The sequence below is a fragment of the Caretta caretta genome, chromosome 3 (genome assembly GCF_965140235.1).
Source record: "Caretta caretta isolate rCarCar2 chromosome 3, rCarCar1.hap1, whole genome shotgun sequence".
Taxonomy (NCBI): domain Eukaryota; kingdom Metazoa; phylum Chordata; order Testudines; family Cheloniidae; genus Caretta; species Caretta caretta.
Window position 1 is genome coordinate 197113863 of NC_134208.1, and position 20793 is coordinate 197134655.

Below are 20793 nucleotides of genomic sequence, written 5' to 3' on the forward strand. Positions count from 1 at the left end.
GAAGTGATTCAAACATTATACTGAAGTCCTTATTCAGTGGCAGATTGTGCCTGGCTCATTTGTTATCAGAGGGAGAGGTGGAAGGAGCTTCTCTCTCTTTGGGGGCCTCCTCGGGCGAGGCACATTTCAGAGATAGTGACATTTCATACACTACATGCCAAATTCTTGGCTGGTATAAACTGTATCCATGTTAATCAGCAACAGTGGGATCTGGCCAGCCAGGGCAGACAAGTGGCTCCCTACACAATCGGTGGTGAGCACCAAACCTGAGTAGCGCTGGGATTCCATGTGTCAGGTTGCAAAGCCTCTCACTCACATTTGGCTCAGCTAACCGTCCATTTTGGGGGCCCTTTCAAGTGGGGGGAACACTGGAGCAAACTGCCCCTTTTGCCCCCATCTGGGCACCCTAAACGTACACTAACAAATATCCCATGCTCCTAGGTATGAGGAGGAAGAGAGTTGGCATCAAACTGTGTTAACTAAAAATAAATGCTTACTCTCATCCCAACAAAATAGCAGCAATAATTAATCAATATTCAGCACATCTACAGTACCTTTCATCCAAAGATCACAAAATTCTTTACAAAGGAAGTAGTAACTCCCGTTTTACAGGAAGGGAAACTGAGTCACCGAGATTAAGTGGTTTGCCCAACCCCACACAGCGTGGCAAAAATGTAATACTGTTTCAAATTAGCCATTTGTAAGAATACGGGTCTAAACCCCTGAGTCTGTACAGCAAGACACTGTAATTTTTGTCAGCAGTAGAACTACTTCGCACTGTCTTTGTGCTCACTGTTCAGGTTCCTATAGAGCCTGTATGTGAGTGGGGCCCCATGTGCGAGACTGTGGTCAACTGTCTCTCCTGTAATTTCCTCACTAAGTTTGAGTCCTGAGTCACTGAGCTTTGTTCTAAAAATCAAAAGGCTGTTCCTTCTGTTTATACATTCTGGGAGCAGAGTGATTTCGGACAAGTAATAAAACACCATAACACTCATGGAAAATAAATGCTGAGCCCCATCTCCCCACTCTTCTGCTCCTGCAATTTTCTCAGATGCAGTCACCAGTCTGGCCTAAGGCTTGTTTACCCACTTCCAAAACTCTTGGTCTGACAGCTAATGATGATTAATCACATTCAGAGCATGATCTTTTGTTTCTCCTGCTCTGTAGACATCCATTAGAATCACAAGAGATTAATTATCACATCAGCTTGATTCAGAAATGTGGATTCTCTCTGTAGACTCATTCCCCATCAGGCATCTTATCAGCACATTCAGAAACTACTGCCATCCTCAGACAAATTAAATGATTTCTCCCATTCATTCCACAGCATCCAATGTAAAACTGCCCACCTTGTGTTTCAACACATCAATAGTTTTGCTCTACTTAATGCACCTGAAGTCTTTTCCCTCCTGTCCCCACCCTCTCCGCTTTGTCAAACACCAGCCTACTTTCTGTCTTTTCACAGTTTCACCATTGTGGGTATGAGAGCCTTCTCCTCTGGAGCACAAACCATCTACAGCAGCCTGCCTGTCACTCCATTTCTGTTCAATTGCATCGGAGAAGGGACCCTTACTCCCTTGCCTATATCTATCTTTGTCTACTAATTATTTTGCACTCAAATCCACTGCTTTACCCCGTGGCTTTTCTGTGGGTGCTTAGCACCTACCGGCAGCCATCCCCCCCCCCCCCCCCCCAGCGCCTTCCGTTCACCGTGAAACAGCTGTTCCCCGGCTTGCTGCAGGTACTGAGAGGGAGGGGAAGGAGCGGGGATGGGGCGCACTTGGAGGAGGGGACGAAACTGGGCAGGAAGAGGTGGAGCGGGCCATTATTTCTTATGGGAAAAAATTCCCCAGTGTCCGTCGTTTCGGTATCCATTGCCCTTTTCAAGAATGCAACCCCAACATATACCGGGGACCCCCGTACCACTTTAACTGTACAGATATTGTTATACTGGTACAATCCCCTTCTGTGGATGCATTTACATCCATGTAGAGGTGTCTTATAGGGTATCACTCTTCCTGTATGTGAAGGGGAATAAGCTGTACTTGTTTAAGGCACCTTTATACTGTTGTGGGTCCTCACTAGGGGGGTTGTACCAGTATAACTTCTTTTTTGTCTGCTTTTTTTAAAAACTCACACCCCTAACCAAGAGGGTTTTGTGCTGGTTTAACTGTGTTTAGATCAGGCCCAACAATCTAAGGGGAAGATCAAGAGATCAATCAGAAGAGAGGGACCTGGGGGAGCATCTCTATGGAAGATTGGGGAAGGTGGTCAAACGCTCTGGAGGGGTCTGTTTATCAACTGGCCTGAAATGTTGGTGGATCCAGGCCCCATTTAGGAGTCAAAAGACAGCACAAATCTGCATTGTCCCAAAGGGAAGCACTGGGAAGCCTCATGACAAGGACAAACTGCAGTTATGTGACAATGTACAGCATGGGGAGGCTTCTTCTACCTGCCGGTCCCCTGATATCCGTGAAGCAGCCACGAACACCTTACTAGTTTTCTACTCCCAGACAATGACTGCAGACTCTCTGACTGCAGCCCCCCTTCTACTACAGACTTCCTCTCTTTATACTAACCAGCCTCTTCTTGCCCAGCGGGGCTTCATGATCAGCTAAGCCTGGCTCTCCTTCCAGGTGCAGCCAGATGACATAACTGGTCTCTCAGGCCCACATTTACCCATTCAGGGCCTCTTTAGGGTACACACCCCATCACAGAACACCAACAGTGCCTGAAGTCTGACACAGCAGCATAGCGGTTGTCACTGACCAAAGCCTCCCAAAGTGTAGTACTTTTCTAGTGTCTCCCAGAGAACTATTGATTTAAGCTTTCAGCCAGCCTTGCTTTTAATACACTTAGAAGTTTTAATCAATTTGACTGTCTCTTGTTGTCATACAAAACAACTGAAGGAACAAAGCTTGAGATCTGGTCCACAAAAACAAATCTTAGGAGCCACACGAAGCAGAGCAGTTCTATATGTGCGGCTGGACAGTGTTGGGAAATGAATCATTTCATTTAAAAGGGTCTACTAGCAAGCTTCAAACACCCTATGAAAGAGGTGATGGATACAAACAGAATAGATTAATATCAGTCCATGTTTGAAGATTCTCAGTGAGGATTTTCAGAGGACTAGAAATGCTTGTGGAGGGGGAAAAAAATGTAATAAAACCAATTTTACCCTGACAGGCAGGCAAGCTAGAACAGTGGGTTCTTTTTCAGATTGACTGCTCTTCTTGCCTTGCCTTGCCTTTCACTGACCACTTATACCCCAGATCCTCAGCTTGGAGGAGCCTCATCAATGCAATGCTGGAGTAACGGATGCTGAAGAGAGTTTAAAAAATAATCATTAGTGTTTGCACATCTGCCCACTATTACTTTAAAAAACTCAAATACTTTGCAAGAGATGGAGGATATTTTCTACACTAAGCTCTAAATTCTGACTCAGATGTGATGCCCACACAGGAGAGCAGAGGGGAATAAACCCCAATAACCTTTATTCCCCTGCCTGGATTGGGTGCATAAAGGTCAGGGGCACTGGGTTACCCTACTTCCGCAGTTGGTGAGCAGGGAAAGGTGGGGAATGGATGGAACCTTGACTCTGCTTTCCCCTACTACACCCAACAGAGCTGAGCCCTGAGCTGCACACTAGGTAGAGGCCAGAAATAAATTACTACCCGCCCTGGAGCCACAATTCCTCCCCTGCACTGTGTTACATGGGGTATGCCAATGGGACACAATCTAGTCTTGCATTTGAAGAACGTTTTTTAACTATCCTCACTAAAATCATTTTGCACATTTCCCCGGGAAATTCTAGACTGGTAATGTATTAAACGCCTCTCCCCAATGTGTACGGGAGTTTGGTCATCTCAGGTACAAACTTTGGTGTGTACAGTCTAGTCCTGCTTTTCACACTGACTTGAGGTGTGATCTTGGCCAAATCTCCACAGGCCAGGTTTTTAAAGATATTTAGGTGCCTAAAGATATAGATAGGCACTTAGTGGGATTTTCAAAAGCACAGGGGGAATTAGGTGCATAGGCTCGCTTGCATAACCCACTAGATACCTATCTGCATCTCTAGGCACCTAGCTACATTTAAAAATTTGACTTAGGCATCTAATCCTATTGACTTTCAATAATGCTTAGGGTTTGAACACCTATGCCACTCTTGAAAATTGAATTTAGTCTCCTAAGTGACTTGGGCACTTGTGATGATTTTCCCCCAAATACTTTTGCAACACGTTTCATCCAGCTCGACCAAAATGAAAATAGCAAACTGGAGGATACACTTCTTTAAAGCACCCGGCCTCCATAACTCTAAAACAGAGTATATTTTTATAAAGTAACAAAAAGTTAAGAATACAAAATGCGAATGACTATAACCATTTCAATGCAGTTCACCTTCTCCATTAGACTCTCCTGGGGAACGGGGTGTGAAGATTGAGTGTTAAAAGCATGAGGTATGTTTATTAGGCCATGATGGGGTTAGGAATCGGAGATATCAGATACAGGCTCATAGGCAAGGTGCTTCTAGTGACAGTAGCTTCAGTAGGTTTGCAACATATAAGCTTCATCCCCATTCACCATTTTGCACGAAATCAGGAACTACCTGCAAATGTGTGTGCACATGCTGCCAATTTTGTTTTGTTTTGAGGACTTCATACAGATCTTCCATTGACAATGTCTATATTATCTGTGACCAAAAAAGACTGAGTACATTCCTCTCACGTATCATTCAAAGGTAGCCTATATGGAGAGCAGAGGGGATGCAGGCAAATGTTCAAGGAGATGTGACTAGAATAAGCTTTTCCTGAAGTCCTGTAATCACAAGTAATAATTTATTCTTTTTTCTCCTAAGACTCAGAAATCATATTTTAAAGTGCCTGCCACAGACTGTCAGCAGCAGCATTTCAAGAAGCAGTTCTGCCTTTATCAACATTCAACAGCATTGTAGTTCAGTAATTATTAATATAACATTAAAAAACACTCTTACCTTTCTAGATAACAAAGTGTTCAGTCTTTAATTCATTTTGTCTTTATTGCCATAACATGATCAGCATGAAGTAATTTAATATGTCAATTTCCGTGGAACTTCTAGTAGAATTCAGTCGCAGCTCAGAAAACCACCATCTGCTGTCTGATTGGGTACCACATTCTAGTTCTCTGGAGCTCTTCTTCACTGTACCTAGTGGGTCATCTTTTGATGTTACCTCATGTGTCTGTTTTAAAATAAAAATCAAGAAAACATTTCTGTAAAAGCCACACAGTGCATTCTCCATCGCCTGACAGGTTTTATTTTATTTTTTTTATACCAGGCTTTGTCTCAGAATGAAGAAGAAACAAAGGTTAAAATTACAGTTTTTAACCTTTGAAAAGAACAAACAAACTTTTAGGGCAACCAGCTGCCCTATTAGTGAGGTAATATCTTTGATTGGGCCAACTTCTGTTGGTGGGAGAGACAAGGTTTCTTAAGCTTGGCTCTCACCAGCAGAAATTGGTCTAATCAAAGATATTACCTCACCCACTTCATCTCTCTGAAACCAAATAAATCTATTACATGCGCGTCACGTTTGTCTAAACCAACACTTCTCATACAAACAGTGATGTTAAACAGTTTACTGTGCCTTCAGTTCACTTCACCCCCTGTTGTCTGATACTGCATACAGACATGTGACATCCGATGAAGTGAGCTGTAGCTCACAAAAGCTTATGCTCAAATAAATTGGTTAGTCGCTAAGGTGCCACAAGTCCTCCTTTTCTTTTTTTGCGAATACAGACTAACACGGCTGCTACTCAGACTTCAGTACACTAGCTCTCCCGTGGGATGGGGTGCTGGACAAGGAACTTCACTATGATCAAATGACACTTCTGTTCAACTACATGTCACAGTGCCTTCACTACAGCTATTTTGAAAAAACAAACAAAAACAAACAAACCGTTTACCATTTAAAAAGCCTTATTACCATTGAATTGCAAAAAGAAAAGGAGTACTAGTGGCACCTTAGAGACTAACCAATTTATTTGAGCATAAGCTTTTGTGAAGTGAGCTGTAGCTCTCTAAGGTGCCACTAGTACTCCTTTTCTTTTTGCGAATACAGACTAACACGGCTACTACTCTGAAACCTGAAATTACCACTGAATTGGAATTCCATCAATTTACTTTTAACTAGCAAAAAAATGAAAGGAACAGATAATGTTGGCTATGTACAGACCAAGTGCCATAGAAAAATGTAAATATTTCCATGGTCTCACTTGCTTAAAAAGAAAAGAATGTTACACACCCACAGCAAATCAGATATAATGAGAGGCAGAAAACCAAAGTGTTTCTTTAGCTCGGGAATGGAATCTTGTGTATTGTTAAGCCAGAGCCATTCAGTAAATTCTAAGAAATGGCATTAAAAGTCAACAGGACACAAATAAATATGAATTCCATAGCACACACAAAGCAGCAGCTTCACACAAAGCACAGTCTCTGTGCAGATTAAGGGCCAGATTTTCAGTTATTTAGGCACCTAAAGATGTAGATGTTCCCTAGTGGGATTTTCAAAAGCCCCTAAGCAGTTCAGGCATCTAAATGCCTTTGAAAATCTCACACTAAATCCCCATCTTTGAAGCTGTGTGTGCACAGCTCTGTTCTGTTGGAACCTCATCTCTAGTTTGGTCTAATCTATTCACTCTTCCAACTGTGCCTAGCTTTGTCTTCCACACTTCCCGGAGTGCAAATACTACGAATGCCTCCCTGTAGATGTGGTCCATTTCCCCGCTTGTGTCCTACCGTTGCCAATTCCACTTGCCATGTTGCTCCCTTGGACTCTTATTTCCAAAAGAGTGATTCTACCTTTTCTCATCACACCTTGGAACATCTTCCTTGACCCTGCAATGCAATCACAGCAGCAGCTGAGCAGTGTTACCGACTCAGCTATTGTGACTCGGTGACTTTGAACCTAAGTCATCAAAGAAGAACGTATCTTAGACGGGTGAGGGTTCATAGAGCACACAAGCCTGAGGAGAGGTCTTAAGAATCAGTTTCCCCATTGTTTTAGCCATGTAACTGCATATGCAGCTGTGGTAATTTTGCATGCATTTGATTAGCTGTGACCATTTGCTGATGCAAATACCAGATCTGCGCTCACAGTTGCACATGCCTCTACATTATGGAAATTTGGCCTTTAATACACAGTTCAGTTTCTTTTTAAACTATGCATTTGTCTTGATTGTTTGAACCAACAGTGGAAGAGCCAAAGGAGAAATAATTTGGCCTGGGACTTGGGATCAAGACACTTATGTGGAGGCAATTGGGGTCTGATCCACAATTATTCTTCCTGATCTCAATTCTCATTCTTAAATCACTTTTATGTTAATTTGTGTGTGTGGTAAATTTGGTGCTCATGAAGTTAAGGACAGATTGCAATGGCTAAAGCCAGCCATAGTGTGCCAGCACACAACCAGCTTTTGAACAACGCTCTCCCAATGTATCTCAGGCCTGATCTGCAATATTTTGTTATCCAAATACTAAACCTTTCCTGTAACTTCCACTAATGACAAATAATAAACTGGGATTCAGACTGTTGTATTGTGAGTGGATCACACATGAACATATAATCAAGGACTTTTACCACATCACAACTACATTATGAGTCATGCTTCACCACATCTGATCTTTCTCCCCATTTCAAGCTTCATGTGCATGGCCCATTGTATATCCATTTAAAACCACCGGAGGTGTCAGAATACCTAATAGCGGTGGTTGATGAGCACACTGTAGAGCTTGGGGGTATGGGGTTGTGCTAAAATGGCCTCTGTGCCCCTCCACCTGCAATTCTGGGCCATCTATATGCTGGTCCAGTACCTAAATGTAACTTAGAGCAGACTAGAGGCTGCTCTATATTACTGCAGCTGCTAACAGCTCCAAAGGGCTATTCAACAGCTGGAGATCACTGGAGTACAGGGACAACATGGCCAGATCCCCTGCGCTAATCACAGGAGACTGGGGTTGGTGTAGGAGCCAGTCTGGAAGATGTATGGCACCTGAGGCTCCTCCTGTGCTCCATCTATCCCAGCTTTATCATTGGCTTGCACTGGTGGTAAATTGTGAAACAGTCAAATACAGTGCAAAGTCTGGCGTGTTATGCTCAGAAAGTCCTGCTGGTCACACAGAAAGACAGTCCTGAGTGGGGTCAGGCTCAACACAGAAAAAACACAGTTTTCGTTTTGAAAGCCAGCTCTTCTGATCCTCCCGCTGACCTCAGTCCGTTTCAAAACAGCCAGGAGAATGTTGGCAGCTGTTCCCTCTATCCAGAGAGGAATTTAAAACTGCTCAGCAGGGCCACACAAAATTACCCTCCATCAATAACTCAGTCAGTCCTGTTGCCATCCACACACAGAACTCCCACTGACTGCCAGGAGAGCCCCATGCAGGAGGGCTGCAGGTTTGTGCTCGTAGCGTTCCATGATGGAAAGATATCAGCTTAACTCAGACATGTCTTCACATCCAAATTTACCAAATACATTGACATGTTTATCGAAGCATACTCCACCAACTGCTGCTGTTTACAGGCACGCAAAGAAACTCTTTCAAAAATATACTTAATAAAGACACTTATTGGCAAAACATGCAGCCCATGCCTGTTAACTCCTGACTAACAGAAAACCACTTCTGTACCAAAAATCCCACACTTCAGCTGTAAGAACATGAGCAGCAATCCAGCACCACCATCAGTCCACAAAGCCAAAGGCAGCGTAGATGATTTTTTCCATGCTGTACCTTTTGTGGCAAAGTTCAGCTGAACTTTAAAAACTATTATTTTATACACTCTTTTCTCTTCAGGAATTGAAGCCCCAGCCACGCACAGCCTGTATCACAGGAATAATCTTTTCACTTTGATGGATGTCCCTGACATCACCATAAACCAGGATTTAACACCACTGAAGTCAATGTGTTTTATACCAGTGTAAGCAAGCCCAGAATCAGGCCTGATGGGACTGCACACAAGGGTAAGCCTTCATCATGCAAGTAGGGCTTTGCAGGATCAAGCCCCCATTTTAATAATCGTTTTATTATTTTAATTAAAACATTTTCATGTTTTCAATGATGAACACGTTCACATTTAACTCCAAAGACTGACTCATGCTGGTCTAAAAATGTTCATGGTTTTATCATCTGGCTTTTTAACAAGTTGAGGCTGTTTCTTCAAATATAAGTTACAGATTTTTTTAAAAAAAATTAGGTATCAAGTTATTTCTCTCTCTCAGAATTATTTTTTAATATTGCACATTTTTCTTTATGCAGAGGTCAGAAGAGCAAGTTACTTGGAAGTCGCAGAGTCCCAGTTCCTATTCAAGGACTCCATTTCCAATAACTGCCTAGAGCTAGAAACTCTGTGGGTTATTTGAATCCCTAGTGCGACTGCATTGCCTTTATTGGAGTTACACCAGGGCGAGTTCAGTCCTATCTTTATATAAGAATATGCTATGCTTGGCCACTGTTATAACCCTCATCCTCCCACCCCCGTTTCTTTGTCTATTGTCATCAATCACTGTGTTGTGTGTAATAATGGCCTGATCCTTCTCCCTTTGATGTCAGAGAGAGTTTTGCCTTCAAAAAGAGCAGAACTGGAGCCTTAAAGCCCCAACCTTGCAAAGACATCCACGTGTGTTTAAAGAAACCCACATACCCAATTCTTTGCAGGACCAAGGCCTCAGATGGTAAGCTCCTGGAGTGAGGCACCACCATGTTTTTAACTGTTTGCAAAGCACCATGTACACGTGTGGCACTGAATAACGAACAGTAATGCTTGTGCAACTACCTCCCCTTTCTCCCTTGCTATCTTAAGCAGTTGTCTTGGCTCTCTAGTTAAGAATTCAGATTTGTCTGGCTTCTTTATCCCAGACTTTTTTTGGGGCAGATTTACATGTGCCAGAATTATAGCGGCGTTTAGAAGCTCATCAGCATGAGACTCATGAAAGATTCCCCAGCTGCACAACCTCCTCACATTTTCATTTAGATGTTACACTGACTTGTTCTCTTCCTCTTGCTAGTCATTCCTTCATTTATAGTTTTACATGAACCATATTTACTGTGTACATAGGACTTGTGAAACATTTTAAATGTGGCTTACGGCACAACTGCCTTGTGCTGAAAACCTGCTAGATCACACAAGTTAAGCAAGATAGGCTGGCTTCACACGTGGGTGAAAACCCTTGACCTCACTCATAGAAGTTTTGCCATTGACCTTAGTGGGATAACAATTTTGCCTCTAGGTTCTAGCACTGACCCAGTGCCCCAGTATCCTGCTAGGGAACACTGTGCTTTTGAATGTGACATCTTTCAGTGGTATGTAAAACTGAGGCCCTGACGACTTGTGATCACTGCTGGTCAAAAATAATTGCTGCCAAAGATGTCAAAGTTGTTTTCATTTCAAAATAGCTGAAATGGGCCTCATGTGGTTTTCCCAGCATCTTTAAATGATTTTTTTCTCCCCACAAAATCATCAAAAACATTGAAAACAGAAATTGACAATTTTCTTTTGCTAAATCCATTTTTCTAAGAATGTTAAAGCACTACATTCTTCCACGGAAAATTTAAAATGCTGACAACTTTATACAAAGAATTCCGTTTTCAAAAAAAAAAAAGCCATTTTAAAATGAAAACACATGTCATTCAGAAAAGGTCCATCAACTCTCCTTGGAATCATTAAGGGTTCTGTATTGCCTTGGTAATGCTCAGCGTAGGGAGGTTAGAACAGGACCACCTAGGTTAAGTCCAACTCAGGTATTTGCATTCTCCTTTATTCCAATGAAGTTTCAACTGGAAAAAAGTCATTATACGCTTCCTGCCCTGAACGCTGCTGCTGTTAAACAGTTGGTGAATGAAGCAATTCTTCTGTATGGTATTGCACATCTGTTAAGCTGATGTGGCATTTTTGAATCCTCCAGAACATAATGCATTCTATAAATGTACAATCATTATAATTTTATATACATATATTACATGATGATGTAGTATACTATAAAGTCCATCATGAGTACAGACGAAAAAACCCCAAACATTTGTATCACACCAATCATAAGTATTCTTTATATGTCACTGCTGCTGAATAAGTGTTGAGAAAAGTTTAGAACATTTTTAAAAGTCGGATCAGGAACATTTCTTTGTATGACATCCAAATGTAGAGTGCTCAGAGGGAACCATAAAAATCTCTAAAATTACTTTTTCTGTTATTAAAAAAAAATAATCACAAATTTAGTGCTTGTCTTTAAATATATTTATCTTGTCCCCACTAGCAAATGCTTTGGGACCTAACATGGATCATTCTTAGGGTGGTCTTGCCCAGCAATCCAGTCTGCTGCTACTATTGCAACTGGCGACATGCAAACAGAATTAGAGACACACAGCCCTTCATAAAAGTCAGAGGCAATTCAGATCTCCAGGGTGCAAAGAGAATACCTGCTTTATCATCCCATGCTACATCACTGCATGCTCATGTTGCCATGACTGGCCAGCTTGTGGGCTGGTAGAAAGAAAGGAGGGGTCAAGCACTTGGATCCTGGATGCTCTTCCTTGCCTTAGGCATGCAGGGACTATGACTGGCCCTGCCCTGGTGTAGGTCTCACATGGAGAAGGAAGAAGCACCTTGCTCCCTCCCCATTGCACACCCATGCTAAGAACAGAGACAATCTGGCTTTAAGTTATTAATCAGATTACTCCTTCATCCTTGCTTAACTACCATCGAGGGCACAGTACATCACCACTGTGCCATGACATTCTTATCCTTTGTATGGCAGTAAGCCCTGTCAGGATTCATGTCCCACTGGGCCAGGTGCTGTACCAAACACATAGGTAGATACAATATCTGTCTTGAAGAGCTTTCAATCTAAGTAAAACAAAGTGAGCATGATAAACAGAAAGACGGGAGGAGGCAGAGGTCAAGAGCAACAGTAAAACAAGAACCACTGCTCTTTCAGAAACTCATATGAACCACAAGATTCGTCCACTGCACAGCAGTGATTTCAGTACTTTAGGACAATTGTTTGGCTCTTACACAAAGCATCATCTAATTTGCCTACTTTACCAGAGAGGAAATTGGCAAAGCTTCTGACGAATCAATTAATTCCATAGATGGTTCATCTAAAATAAGCAACTCATTCGTGAGGGTTATTGATGTGCACTGCAGAAGTGGATACGGGTTAACCTGTCAGTTGATTATCTGTCGGAAGCTGAATTGGCACAGGACTCCTCAATCAGTGAGCGATGAACATAGACTATCAGGGTTGGAAGGGATCTCAGGAGGTCATCTAGTCCAACCCCCTGCTCAAAGCAGGACCAATCCCCAATTTCTTCCCCAGATCCCTAAATGACCCCCTCACAGATTGAACTCACAACCCTGGGTTTAGCAGGCCAATGCTCAAACCACTGAGCTATCCCTCCCCCCTAAATCAAAGAGCACGAGAGGTCTGGTACAGATATTCCACCTATAAGCTTCTCTGAATCCCTTGTGACTACAAAACAGGGCAAAGGGGCTTTTTGGATGTAAGTTTCTAAGCTGTTTTTAGCTTAGAAATGGCACAGTAATATTTCAGTACTGTACTTCTGCTTCTAGTCTAGGATGTGCAGAGACATGCCACACAAAAAACAGACACACACCACCCACAAAAGTTTGAAAGATTCATTTTGAGTTTTATGCAATAGTCTAGATCTGTTCTTGTTTTACTCAAACAGTTTCATCCATCTGTACCATCACCTTGCTGAACCAACATTTTTCAAAGCCAACTCCTGGCAATCACAAAGCTTGAGGCATTCCATGACATTTGAAAGTCTGAGGCCTCCTCTCTGTGTATTGATTACCAACACAGCATTACAGCACAAGAAGTCAATCAGAAGTCATGCGTCTCTTTGAAAAGTTCTTCGTGTAGGGGACTTTATTTTCATGGCTGCAGTTGAACAAACAAGCAAGATTGATTCCTCGCTCCTCTTACTCACCTCCCAATCCAAAAGTCATCTTTAGACTATAACTCCCTCCTGCACAATGGATCCCTTGTATCCCCGTTGACTCAAATCTGGTCCTGGATTAATCGAGAGCAACAGTGCCTGAAATGGCTTCTTCCACCTTTGAATGTCCAAGAGACTCTCCATTCTTGTCAGAAGTTGACCTCTATAGTCCTCTACATCTTTGTCATCTCAGGGCTAGGCTACAGTGTACTCCACTTCAGGCTACACTTGATGGTCAGCAGGAAGCTGCAGTTACAGCAGCACGTGGCTGTTTACTTTCTGATCAGGCAGAGCAGAGAGCTGCGGCTGCTGGCTGGGTGCCCAGCCCTGAAGGCAGCACCACGCCAGCCTCAGCACAAAAGTAAGGGTGGCAAAGTGATATTTGTCAAGATCACTTTTCACAGCAGACAACCATTACTTCTGTCTGCTGCTGCCGCCGTCGCCCTGTGGATGACAGCCTGAGCCCAGGCTGCTTCCTGGTGAGGGACTGGGGGGATAGGAGAGCCCTGGCCCAGGCGGCAGCGCTCTGGATGTCCTCTTTAGCCCCACTCCTGGGTGTGCACAGTCCTTCTGCATTAGCCCCAGCCACCTGGGGCTGACACCAGAGCTCTTTAAAAAAAAAAAAAAAAAAGCACACAGCTCATGCCTCCCTTGACACATTCCCGCGCCTCCCTTGGGAGGCTCGCCCCATATATTGAGAACCACTGATCTCAACCAATCCAGTGCTGTGTTTAAACTCAACTGTTCGGTAACTCCAGTTAAATAGCAGAAAGTGTTGAATATTGACCCTTTCCAGAGGTAAGGGACCTTTAATATCTGAACTGTCCAGGAGAGGGCTGGAGAAAATTGACTCAGGACTCCTCAATCGGTGAGCGATGAACATCACAGAGTATGAAAGGTTTGGTACAGATACTCCACCTACAGCACATTTTGGGGGAAATTCTGGACTGGAAGTGTGTAGGAGGTCACCCTGTAAGTAGTAACCAAGGCTGGGGGTAGCCAGGATACGAGTGGTGCGTGGCTGACACGTGAGAGTTGCTGGACCAGGACTGTAGCTATACATAGACACTCCGGGTGTGACCTGAATGCTGGTAAACTATTCGTGAGTAGCCCAGGTGGGGAGCTACAACAGCAGCAGAGCATTGTGTGGCACCCAGGGTTATGGGGCAGGCGGTGATAAACTCTCACTGATCTGGATTGTATCCTGGAATATGACACCCCTTATGTCCTACCCAGAAATTATCTATATGGTAGAGAACTCAAGTTTTAATTCAATATTTTTCTTTCAAACAATTCAAATCTGTGTTCATTGCAAAGCTTGTAAGTGAAACCCAAAGCTATGACAAAAGAATTGCTTGCTAACAGCTGAAGTTGGAAACTAGTGAATACAGATTTCCGTGGTGGTGGTAACGCACATGTTTATTACCAAGTATCTGCCGTTTTAGGTCATATAGTACTCCTCATTTAATAGCAGATTGAACCTTCTCACAGGGCAGATCAGATAGGAGTCTCGCTAGCAGTACTACAGGAATAGGAAAGGTTTCAGAGGAACAGCCGTGTTAGTCTGTATTCGCAAAAAGAAAAGGAGGACTTGTGGCACCTTAGAGACTAACCAATTTATTTGAGCATGAGCTTTCGTGAGCTACAGCTCACTTCGTCGGATGCATACTGTGGAAACTGCAGAAGACATTATATACACAGAGACCATGAAACAATACCTCCTCCCATCCCACTCTCCTGCTGGTAATAGCTTATCTAAAGTATCTAAAGATACTTATTTAAAGATCACTTTAGATAAGCTATTACCAGCAGGAGAGTGGGGTGGGAGGAGGTATTGTTTCATGGTCTCTGTGTATATAATGTCTTCTGCAGTTTCCACAGTATGCATCCGACGAAGTGAGCTGTAGCTCACGAAAGCTCATGCTCAAATAAATTGGTTAGTCTCTAAGGTGCCACAAGTACTCCTGTTCTTTTTAGGAATAGGAAAGGAACCTTCTAAATTAATTCTGAGACGTCTGACTACCTGTACTCTAATCTTGGGCCACAGCATAAATGCTTACTTCTTGATTTTAGGGTTTTGTTCTATTTTCTAACTTGAATGATTATTTTTCTTCATTGCAAGAAGCTCGTGTGCAGGCTTTTGCCCAAATCAAGAGATTTATGTAGACTGTTGAGATTTTATCTATTTGTTGTGAGAATGTTCAGACATTTCCTATAAAAAGTTATTACTACAGCTGGTATTGCTGAGCCTGCTGCCATCTTGCTGAAAAATGAAGACCCATCTGCTCCCCTAGATGAACTATTACTACACAGGCAAATAGAAACTCCAAATGTGAACATGTGCATTCTCTTTCGCAGGCTTCCAATTGGGGGAGGGATTTGGAGTTGGCAGCTTCTGAAAACCCCAGATCCGCTCAGCTGCCCTATTCCTTCACATTGCTTACCAGTCCCAGGGAAACACAGCTCTGCTCTTATAGACTCCCAGTTCCCTGCAGTTCCCCAGACAGCACCCCAACACAGCCTGGGTGGTGGTGAGGAACCACAGTGCGGTGGAGTAAAAGCAGAAGATCAGAATTGGAGCTCGTCCAAAAAAAAAGTCCATTAAAAAATACAAAATAGAAACAAACTTTAAAATTTTAAGTGTCTAAATGGAACAAATTTTAATTAATTTAATTGTGAAATGTTCTCAAATTTTTAGAATTTTTAATGTTCAAAATTTCATTTTTCTCCCTTTCCCCCTTTTTGCCTCCCAAGTATGATAAAAATGAACGATGGGCATCCAGGTTTTTTCATTTTCTGTTTTTTCTTTTGCTACTCTAACTTTGCCACAGTGGGAGAAGTTTTCAGAAGTTGAAGTGCTCAGAGGAGTGGGGGGAAGTAACAGCTGGGCAGCATTCATTCAGTTGCAGTGAGAGCCAACAAGAGGAGGAAGAAAGGGGATGGAACTGAAATTTTGAAATTTCAAAGAAAGGAAATGGTTTTCAAAAAATGAAACCGAATGAAAAAAAAAAATCTTTATTTCATTCCATTCCAGAGTTTCTCATTGAACAATTGTATTGAGAATTACACTTTCCTGCCAACCATTTGGTTTTCGATGAAACCCTATTTCTTCAGCAGGAAACTTTAACCAGCTCTAGTCAGCATTAGCCCACCTCTGCGCCCATTGAGCTTAATAGGGAAACAATGCCAGGGCCATGCTCAACCCCCCCAATCCAGATACAAAGAGGGACTCCAGTGGGACATGGGGAGGTGGAAGAGCATGCTGTGCAGGTAACACTCTCCATTCCTGTGCCCCCCAAAAATGGCAGCTGGAATCAGCTTGGTTTTGCTTCCCTCCCCTCTTGGAAGCGAACACTAACATTGAGCCCTATGTCACCTGCAACCCTGACAGCGCGAAAGCAACAAACTAGAAATCTGCTATAGATAATGTCAGTCATTAAAACGAAAACCTGAAAAAACCAAACCTTGTTAAAATATCAAACTCTGAAAGGATTAAAGGCTTTCTTCACTAGAAGTGTCAGAATAAGCTAGAAAGTGAGTCTCTTCCACTGTCGCTTTTCTGAGATATATTGTCCTAATCAGCTATTATAGTGCCATTAAGGGAAGGGATTGCTCGGCTGGTTACCAGCCGAGCTCCTGATCATTAACTGAATCTGTCAAGTGCGGGCAGGTTGCAATATTAGTGATCACATGGCAGAAGGTTTCATTAAAAAGCAGTCATTTTAGTCAGGAGATGTTTTAGACAGGAGATGTTTTGTTTCATCCTGCAACACTTGCTGCTGACAGGGGAAACAAAAACAAAAAACCAAACTCAGTTTACATTGTAACTGATTTGATGTGTGCCACATTTTAGCACAATAACGACAACAGAGACTGCTTGTATTTTGGCTTCCGCAGCTTAAGCGTCTTGTTGAAATGTGTTGGGAGTCCATCAAAGACAGTGAGCAGTTTTGATGTGAAGATAAATGCTCTTGAGTTTCCCAACCTTGCTTTTTCTGAATAAGCACCGGGGATGGGAATACAGGGGAGCCAATTTAACCCTCTGCAGCCTGTTTTAAAACAGGCTTCTATGCAATGGGAAACATTAGGTACTTGTCACTGAACAAGATTTTCACTGGTACACACTTCACAAGAAACAAATCTAACTCTGTGGGAAGGCAATAATTAATTAGGACTCGATACGACAAAGCACTTAAGCAAATACATAACTTTAAGCATGTCAGTTGTACAACTGGCTTCACGGAGACTCATTTTGCCTGAGTTTTTGACTTAATGATTATCCATTACTCTGAAGACCTAAAATGTTATGTAACTGCTTCATACTCTCGATAAGCAAATACAGAACTCCTAAATGCATAAATGATACGAATACCATCTCTCTCTCTCTCTCTCTCTCAAAGTGTTTCACAATGGTGAGTAAATTAATCCTACAGATGGACAAGCTAAGGCACAAAGCAATGTCTCAGCCAGCAGCACACACTGGACCAGGTATAGATTCAAGTCCTCCAACACTCAGTCCAATGCCCTCCCCAATATAATAGTGGGGAAATGTAGCTTTGTGCTCTCTAGTCCTTTCATTCAGTATGGAAAGCTGACCACAAACCAAAGACGGTGTGTGAAATCCTGGCTTCATTGAAATCATTTGCAAAAGCTCCTATTTATTTCAGTGGCTCCAGGATTTAACCCTCTGTCTCTCCTTTAAATGAAAGGAAAGAAATATTCTATCCCTAGAGAAATGCCAGGCAGCATAAAGTAAAAATCCTACATGAAAGTTGTAATAGCTTATAGCTCCATGTCAAGGGATGAATTATTGAGGACCCAAAAGTATCCTTTCATACAATGTAAATCCAGCCCAAGTGTTGCTAATACAATGGAACATAAGGTTTGGCAGAAAAATGGAGATTAAGAGGAAAATGGGAAGCATAAATTGCCAAACTGAAATATAACAATACTTTAAGTAGGTCAGAAAAAGAGAAGCCTATGAAGAGTCAGTGGGTGTGCTAGAGTCCTGAGAGGCAAGGGGGCAATCAAAGATAAGGAGTTTGCAGCCAAGCTAAAAGATTTCTTTGCAAGCAGTCTGAACCGGAGAGGATGATTGGGGTTAGGGTGGGGAAGAAGCAATGTCTATTCCAGAAGTCACTATTTGCGGTGAGGCACAGAAAAGAAAAGAAGAGGTGATGGAAAAATTAAAGACATTCAACTGTAGTGAATCAGCAGGGACTAGATGACAGCTAATTCTAAAGGAACAAAACAGCTGAGCTATTAATAAAAACATGTAATTTATCATTAAACAGCTATTACTGGAGAGGGACCAAAATTACACCCATCTTTTGAAAAAGGAGCAAGTGCATTCCAAGATTTATAAAGCAGAGAGCCTAGGAAAAACTACTGAGAAAATTCAAGTTACAGGACGCTTCAGACAAAACGTTGCTATCAGTAATACTGTAAATCCAGAGTAACTATAAAGTTATTCTGCATTTACACTGGAGAAAATCTGTTTAGGATCTGGCTCCTACTAGCCAAATGCAAATGTTTATTCATGATTCAAGAAAAATATTCCTACTGAAGTCAATGAAGGGAATTTTGGCTGAGTAAGGACTGGAGTATTTGACCCCTCGCTGAGCAGTGTGGGTTTTTGAAGGCATAAATTAGGCCTTTCTAACCTATTAGAATTATGTGAACAAGTTTACAGAGTAGTTAATGGTTTGGAAAGAGTTAAAATGGTGGATGAAAAACAATGTCATTACTTAAATTGATGGTATGGCCTAATGAAAACTGTGCTCAGTTACGGTCATCATATCTCATTTGACACAGCAGAAAAGATCTTCCTACTGAAGACAAGGGCAACAAAAATGGCCAGGTGGGAGTGGCCTTCAACTCCGAAAGAAAAAGCTTCTGCCTAGTGACAAATGACAAACATGGTTGTGAGAAATTTATTCTGATCCCCACTGAAGCTAAATTTTGATCCCTGTTGAAGCTAAAAGACCAAATTCTGATCCCCATTGAAGCTAAAAGACCAAACTCCCATTGATTTCAATGAGACCAGAATTTGATCCTAAATGAGTATTCTCCAGTATACTGTATTTTTGTGTTTCTTAGACTCAACTTTTCTTTATTGGTATATCTTGCTTTACATCTCTTACACTCTGAACAACGTTGCAACAGACTCCTTGAAAGAAAGTGTGATGGGGCGTTTGCCCCCACACTAGCCTGGAAAGGATTAATGTGGCCAAGGAGGAGTTAACCTGACAGGAGCAGGCAGGGCTGATGTAAAGTCAGGAAGTCTGCAGCAGAATGAGGGCATTAAAAAAAAGAAAAGGCAAGCACATTCTGTAAGAAATGGAAAGATGGATCCTGAAGTACACAGGAATTCAAAAGCCTGGTACAGAAAATATTAAAGAGCAAGGGCAAAAAATGTGGATTAATGAAAAAAAGAGGAAGAAGATTTTTTGTATTGTGCCCTAGAATTGAGGATGACAACATAGTTCAGGGCCTTGATAGGACTAATGAAGTGCTTTCGTTTAGAGTACTAACTGGCCATTGTGGCTTAAAGAAAAATCTTTTTCAGATAAAGATGGACTGTGTGCTCTCAGCTGGAAGAAACAATTGATCACATTTTATGGGTATTGTGACAAAGTTCCTGCTCTACCTTGGTGGGTCTTGTGCTTATTGGAGGATTTGCTCGCCTTGGAGCTTCACGGCAGCCCTCAGCTTGGCCGTTTTTCTGAACCCACAGTCCAGGTCGACTTCTCCTGTGTCTGACCAGGAGTTGGGAGGATTTGGGGGGAACCCAGGCCCGCCCTCTACTCTGGGTTCCAGCCCAGGGCCCTGTGGAATGCAGCTGTCTAGAGTGTCTCCTGGAACAGCTGCGTGACAGCTACAACTCCCTGGGCTACTTCCCATGGCCTCCTCCCAACACCTTCTTTATCCTCACCATAGCACCTTCCTCCTGGTGTCTGATAATGCTTGTACTTCTCAGTCTTCTAGTAGTATGCCTTCTCACTCTCAGCTTCTTGCGCCTCTTGCTCCCAGCTCCTCACATGCACACCACAAACTGAAGTGAGCTCCTTTTTAAAACCCAGGTGCCCTGATTAGCCTGCCTTAATTGATTCTAGCAGCTTTTTGATTGGCTGCAGGTGTTCTAATCAGCCTGTCTTAGTGGTCTCTGGAAGGTTCCTGATTGTTCTGGAACCTTCCCTGTTACCTTACTCAGGGAAAAGGCACCTTCTTAGTCTGGGGCTAATATATCTGCCTTCTATTACTCTCCTATAGCCATCTGACCCGACCCTGACACATAATGTAAGGGCTTTGACAGAGAAAGGGAAATGCTTTTTGAAAAATTCAACTGTCTTAAGTTAAAAAATACACAATGTTATTTAGTAAAACCATCAGGGAAATACAGTATTATTAAAAAGGTACTGTTACATTACCGGACAAACACAGAATGAGAGGATATAAACTGTTAAGCACTGAGGAATTGTAGTTGGTGCCAGTTATAGACTATTCAGTCAAGTCTGCTTCGCCATAAAAAAAAAAGAAAAGAAAAGAAAAGAAAAACTGGGGTTGCAGAGTGGAAGCCTGCAGTCACTCTCTGGGCTTAGAAAAGGAAAGGAGGAGAGATGGGGGAGATTAGAAGCCTAGCATCCCAATCATCAAGGAAGAGTTTACGGAGAAGGGTGGTAGAGCAGAAGCCTGATAGAGGTGGAGTACAAAAAGGTTCAGGAAAATGGCAGCAAGGTTTGGGATGATGGAGACCTTGGCCTCTGATTTGAGAGTCACTGAGCTGGAATCTAGAGTAGTGTGCAGAC

The 20793-nt window shown here is 42.5% G+C and overlaps 1 long non-coding RNA gene across 1 annotated transcript in view; it reads right to left on the minus strand.

Annotated features, from left to right (window-relative positions):
* Nucleotides 1–4821: 4821 nt before the first annotated feature.
* The window catches only part of LOC125633411 (uncharacterized), a 32842-nt gene continuing 16870 nt past the window's right edge, over nt 4822–20793 (minus strand). The window contains exon 2 of the long non-coding RNA XR_007355592.2: nt 4822–5216. This is a non-coding gene — a long non-coding RNA (uncharacterized LOC125633411). The remainder of the gene's footprint in view (nt 5217–20793) is intronic.